The sequence below is a fragment of the Puntigrus tetrazona genome, chromosome 7, assembly GCF_018831695.1.
Source record: "Puntigrus tetrazona isolate hp1 chromosome 7, ASM1883169v1, whole genome shotgun sequence".
In the NCBI taxonomy this organism is placed as follows: domain Eukaryota; kingdom Metazoa; phylum Chordata; class Actinopteri; order Cypriniformes; family Cyprinidae; genus Puntigrus; species Puntigrus tetrazona.
Genome location: NC_056705.1, coordinates 34,264,077 through 34,271,012, shown reverse-complemented (window position 1 = coordinate 34,271,012; position 6,936 = coordinate 34,264,077). Strand labels below are relative to the sequence as shown.

At 39.3% G+C, this 6,936-nt stretch overlaps 1 pseudogene; it reads left to right on the top strand.

Annotated features, from left to right (window-relative positions):
• Window positions 1-1,060: 1,060 nt before the first annotated feature.
• LOC122347993 lies at window positions 1,061-4,513 on the top strand (annotated as a pseudogene).
• The last annotated feature ends 2,423 nt before the right edge of the window (window positions 4,514-6,936 follow it).

Genomic DNA, 6,936 nt, shown 5'->3' with positions numbered 1-6,936 from the left:
TTTCCTTGCATCAACAATAGAATGTCAGATGAGCGAAACATCAGAGGTGACGTACACGTCTCTATACATACACGGCACCACTTCAGCGTTGAATCAAGTTCCCCTTTCGCTTCCCACTCATCTTCAATCAAAGCTTCATGCCTACTCATGTCAGTTGTCAATCGGTGGCAATAGCTACTGCAGTCAACGCTGCAAACGACAGCTGGGAGGTTTCGTGATGTTATTAAAGAGAATAAAACAAGCTTTCGAACTAATACATTCCTCTGATAAATCAAAAGCCTCTTTTTCAATCAAACGACGACTGAAATGTTCACAAGTGCCTCCTGCACATTTTGGGTTGCGTGCATAATTAGACAAATTGGATGATTTTGAGACTGTCTAAACCCCAAAGCTGAATGCATCTACAGGAGAAAAGATGCATTTTAATGAATGAACACATCAGGTCAACGGCAAGCTGGACTAAACTAAACTTTAGCACCCAAGTAATTCTCTAATAACAGGGATAGCTGTCGGGGAACCGCCGGTAGGAAGCTTTGCTGTCGAGTCACATAGCAATTCTGCCCATCGGTGTAAAAACTGCCTGCATTTGGATACGATGAACGTGTTTGCATATAGAGTGTGTTATGAAGATCACAGAGGTTCGTCTCTCTGCAATTAATTTATGACAACATAATTAATGTTTGTGTGTGTGTGTGTGTATATATATATATATATATATATATATATATATATATATATATATATGTGTGTGTGTGTGTGTGTGTATATATATATATATATATATATATATATATATATATATATATATATATATATATATATATATATATATATATAACGTCATTTCCTGTGTGACCTCCAAAACGAGCCACCTGTAATGATCTGACAATTAAGGCTATTCAACAGGGCGGCGTCACGTGACCGAGTTTGATTTGAGACAGGTGTTCATCTTTCCTGGATCGCGTGCCGTGTTGATTTTGTTTGCATACAGTTGATCTTTGCCTAAAACAATTTGTACCGTTTGAAAAATAAGGATTTTTCCAAACAGCCATGGTCACTGATGGAAACGCGCCACGATGTCCGGCATAAACAACCTCTCCCTCCTCCGCCAGCTGACCTGAACGTGACGGACCTACAGAGGACACTAGAGGCTCACCGCCCCATTAAAATCGGGATCATCTCGGTTTTGGGAGTGATGATAACTTTGGGAAACATCGCCGTGGTGATGGTCATAGCTTCGGGCGGTGTCGGGCTGGTCGAGAAACCCGGTACTTCCTCTTGTCGTTAACGGAGCGGACTCTGCGTTCGCGCTGCTTATCATGCCGCTCAACTTGTGCGTGAGTTTCATGAAGGAATACAACGGGGCCCGGACCCCTTTCTGTCACGTCGTGGCATTTTTCAACGCCCACCATCTACTCCACCTGCATGTACACCCTCGCGACCATCAGCCTGGAAAGGTACACCAGCGGTGTTTTACCCCTGAAGTACTCCCGCGTGCTGACCAGGAGGAGGGCGCTGCTTCTGATCGCGTTCGCGTGGGGTTTCCCCTCCCGTCCTCCTCGTCCCCATCTCGTTCCCGGCGGAGTCATCGAAGTGCACTTCTCCAGGGCCTCGCTCGTGTGCAACCCGCTGTACTCCAGCAACGTGTCTTACTCTCTGTCCCTGACGTGCTTCATCTTCTTCCCGTGCTCGGCCGTCATGACCTTCTGTAACCTCAGGCTGTGGATAGCCGCGAAGAGGCAGAGGCTGAAGCTGAGGAGACGCAGCTGGGGCGGGGGGTACAGGCCTAAAGTGGCCCTGCGCGTTTTAGTGCCGGTCATGACCGTTTATTACACCTGCTGGACGCCCTGCATGGTCATCATGCTGTACAACGGTGAGGATGTGATTTATGGCATGCCGTTTATATTTCATCCGGTGTCGCTCTGAACCCATTTGCTGAAATATAGGATAAATATTGCCAGTTTCCCAAAAGGCAGCGGCTATTTACAGCGAAAATAGCTGCATTATTTACGTGCAGACATCATTTTCTGCTATTTATCCTACTTGGTGCAAGTGACAATTATCTGCAGCTTAGCATTGAGGCACATCTGTAAAACAGAATGCAACTTATTCAGTAAATGTTGATTTTATTTCAAATTATTAAATGGATGCCATGCTTGACGAGCTTATTGGGACAAAGCCTTTCCTAACCTTAATCAGCGCTTTTCAATTTTTTAGCTATTCCTTTGTTTTTATTGAAAATAAATGCTTTTCAATGCAAATTTTTTTAATTTAAAAAGGGAGGGAAAAATCGGTAGAAGTGGGTTCAAAATACTATATTTGCTCTATAAACACTTCATTTTGAAAATGCACTTTAAAAAAAAAAAGTCTCTTCTGCTCACCAAGCCTGCATTTATTTGATCCAAAATGCAACAAAAGTAGTTTCTAATTGAATTAATTTCAAAATGAGTTCAAATCAATTCATTGCTGTGATCAAAGCTAAATTTTTCAGCATTTTTAATCCAGTCTGCAGTGTCACATAATCCTTCAAAAATCTTTAGTGGTTATTAATGCTTGCATGGTGTCAAATAATGCTTCAGAAAATTAATACTTATTTAGCAAGGATGCTTTAAATTGATAAAGTGATGGCAAGACATTTCTGAAGGATCATGACAGTGATGACTTAACAAATTCAGCTTTGAAATCACAGGACTAAATTATATTTTAAAATGTTCTTTTAAAACATTAAAAATCATAAGGTTCAAAAAACTGAATGGTGTTGTAAATATATGTTGGAAAAAAAAAAATAATATATATATATATAAAATATATATATATATATATATATATATATATAAAAAAATGTAAAAAAATATTAATGCGTGTGCCTAGGCCTGTATGGCTGGAGAGGGAAATGTATGTTGTTAACTTTTCTTACAACCAATAAAGGAAGGACTCAGAGTGCAGTGACCTCCGATAGCTTACTGCAACTGCTGTTTTCAGCAAACATGAAGAGATAATCACAGAGTTTTAGGGGAGCTGAGATGAAAGACAAGACAAGGAGACTGAAGCCCTCCTACATAGCATTTAAATTGCCCACTTTTATGGCACTTGTTTGTCCTTTTGGAGCTTGATGGTTCTTGTTAGCTGTCTGTTCTGGCTGTGTGCTGAAGAGCATCTCGAGCACTTTGTTAAATACCTGCAGGGCTGTAAAACAAATACTGTAATTAGTAAAATAATTCTACTGTTTATAAACAAATGTAGCTGAAAACGTACTTCAAAAAAAAAAGGTCCATATGGAACTTTTTTGAAGTGCTTCAAATTTTGAATACATTTGAATATTTATGGTCAGATCATCTCAGTTCATACACATGACAGCTGCTGACTATAGAGTTTTTTTCAGTTTTTGAAAATATTGTAGTTTGAATAAATGCAACACCACTGTAGTTAAAAAAAACAAACTAATATAACACAAGAAGAATGAGGTAAATTATCATAATTTTTAGGCAAACAGTCCTTTAATTACTGGAGGACCATATTATGGTCGTTTTACCATAAGCTTGAGATATAGCTAATAATTAATACAGTGCTTTGATGCAACCTGTGTTGTTAAAAGCGCTATATAATTAAAAATGATTGATTGATAATTTGAACTGAAAAAATTTAACGAGTGCATGGACGAATTGTTCTGTAAGATGTATTTATAAAATAGGTTGAATATCCATTTAATGCTGACTTTAAGTTTAATAACTAGTAGTGAAATAGTTTGTAATGCCTTGAGTTTCAGTAAATGATGAAATCGTCCACTTTAAACCTGAAGAGAGTTGTTTCATACATAGGCTGTCCGGATTGGATGCCGTTATGAAATATGTCTTTTTAGTGCCTATTACCATGATGCTATATTGAAGAAAGATTAAATCCTAATTCATGTTTTCCTTGTCCGCAGCGATCTCCGGCAGCGGTGTCCCCGAATGGATCGAGTTTATTGCGTGTGGTTACCGACTCCAATGGCTTCCTCAACTGTATCTTCTACTTCTGGATCAACCACAGCTTCAGAAGGAAATTCCATTTGGTTCTCCAGAGACTGTGTCTAGGACTGTGTCCGGGTTCTGGCGGCGATTCGAGCTGCGTCAGCTCTGTGGAGTCCTCCGCGGTTCCCGGATGGAGCGTTAACGGTATCCACTCTCTCCATGAGCGGTTTTCTAGCGTGTCTTCCACCTGCGCTCTGCTCATGCCGGCTCAAACCAACATGCGTGAACCAGAGCCGGCTTGAGGTTCCTTTTAGCCCCGTGATCCGATGAAGTTTTAAAGCTCTGGTGAAGTTGAGTCATCACGAGTCTCGCTGACATGTCATTAACCTGCTCGGGAAGGAGGTTATTCCCGCGAATGTCTTTTTAACCGTGTGTTAGCGTACAGAAACGATCCTATTTCCTTCATGCTCTTTTAGTTTAATGGCTATTTGTGCCTTTTTACTTCTTGACGGCACCTCCTCGTATTCGCTCAGACTCGGTTTCTTGGCCTAATTGAAGCCTGAAATGGTTTAGCGTTGTTGATCGCCACCGGGTTAAACACACGAGCCTTCGAAACATTTCCTTATCTGTTCGTAAACCCAATATCAAGCAGCTGTGGAAGTTTAACCTTTAAATCTCAGTTATGCAGTTTATGCAGAAGGGGAAGTAATTAGCCAGGTACGTAATGTAAAGGTCAGATCAAATATGCCTTTTGGCTTTAACCTTTTCTGTTTCATGACATTTTCATTGCATCTCTGAAGCAAACATTAATTTTCGTGTTCGGCTAAGTAGGCTTTTTGGTCACTGTCAGACGTGGAGGGACGTGGCATGGCCAGCGTTATCAAATTGTAAATATATAAAAAAAGAAAAGAGGGCCGCAACGTACTGGAGCGGATGTCGAATAGAAGTCGTTGCTCCGAGGTGAAGCTTTGTGCGCTTCTTTTTGGCTGTGTTGTAATAGCGTAACTGTAAATCAAAAATTTTAAGCTTTAAGTTTTAGTTTAGCACTTGTTACAGAATAATGCATTTCAATGGGGTGAGGGAAAAAAAAACACGTCCTGCGGTGGAGGGGGCTTCTAAAGCAAGAGCTGTTAATGACCTGGGAGTGTTATACAGCAGTACATTTATGATTGATTGCCAAGTTTTTGATGTGTAAATAATAATTTTTTTATATATGGATTACGAAAGTGTTTATATGAAATGTTAAAACTTCAATTTGTTGTAAAAAATAAAAATAAAGCGTCAAAGCCTATTTACTATTTAAAGCATCACTGCTTGTTTCAGCTGTTTGATTTAAAAATAAGGTCATAAATCATATTTTTAATTTACTGGTAGCACAGCGCTTGTGCTTTGTGGGATGGTAAGATGTTGTTGAGCTGTGGTAGCGAGTCAATATACTTGTTCCTGTGTGAAAACCACACATGAGCAGTCAGACGCGTAGCTTGACGTTATAGGAGTGAGGTTCTTCTTGACAGAGCAGGACTTCCGTTCTGTTCTGCTCGCGTATGCTTCACGAAGATGACATTTATAGTGCTTCGTTTTGACAATGAACCTTGAGGGCATTATATAGTAAGGAAGCACAGAAGTTTGCAGAAGATGTTCCCACATCCCGAATAAACTATATGCTGCGTTTTTGTTGGCAGTATACTCTACAGCCTCGGAGGGCTCAGGGTTTCTTATGGGAGAGCTGGAGCTCATGCTGGGCAAATATGTAATAGATATAGAGTTTGTATAATGACTGCAAAGCAAACTTTTTGTCCACAGGCGGTTGTTTTTATTAAAGGGGTTATGGTGAGCGTGCTCTATTTCAGGGGTTTTCAGACTGGGGTATAGGACTAGGGCATTGCAAAATGTAAAGGGGGAAAAAAAAAAGTAAAAGATTTGCTCAACCTTCACTTGTTCCAAACCAGACTTTCTCTTTTTCTTCTGAACACAAAAAAGATAACTGGGCGAATAAACTGTTGAGGGTAGCCACTGACTTCCATGGTATGGAAAAAATATGGATTATCGAGCTGTTTGGTTGAAGCATTTTTCAAAATATGTTATGTTCAATAGAAGAAAGAAACTCGTACAGGTTTAGAAAAGTGAAGGGTGAGCCAATTATGACTTTATTTTTTTAAATTTGATATTACGGTTTCATTTATCATTCTTTGTAAATATGGAAATGATTAAATTCAATGACAGGCATGTTTTACAGTGTTTTATTTTTATGAATCATGTTTTTTAGGTTTTACTGTATCTAGAGTTCATCACCATATTTTAACTGGAATGGGTAGAATAATAATAATACAAAATATTTAGCAGTAAGCGTTTGATTTCACTTGCTTTCAGTGCCTGGACAATAACTTTTTTATTTTGCCGCTTTTTATTTATTTATTTTTTTACACCTTATGAATGGACATTTATGCATATGAGGTTGTGGGCTGATTTTTAGGGTCTTGGCATCATCATTTTCAATCTCCTGGTCTATTTCTCCCACATTCAACCTTTATAAGATCCATCTCGCTCTAAAAATTGCATACATGCCCCCAAGGGCTGGTAAGCAGGCTGCATTAAGGCTGCAGCATATACAATAAACTTTCTTACTTTGGGATGTGGGAACATCAGCTGTGAACCTCCAGTGCTGCCTCTTAGCAACTTCTGTCCTGCTGCAGAAGATCTGATCAATTCAGCTCTTTTTCCTTGCCTTCTGTAATGGAGAAAAACGATGAGGATAGAGTCTCACCTAAATCTGATTATGGTAGTCGTATCAAGTTCTAACATCTTTGAACCTTAAAATAGCTTTAGTAGGTTTAAGACAATAATCTGCATAGGTCAATAAAGACAGTGTTGCACCTTTTGCTCTTCTGATCTGTTTAGATGCATAAGAAATTTGTGTTTTACTACGTAAGACTGATTAAACTAGCTTTTGAACAGCAAACACAGCGACCCGTATTGTACAAGTATA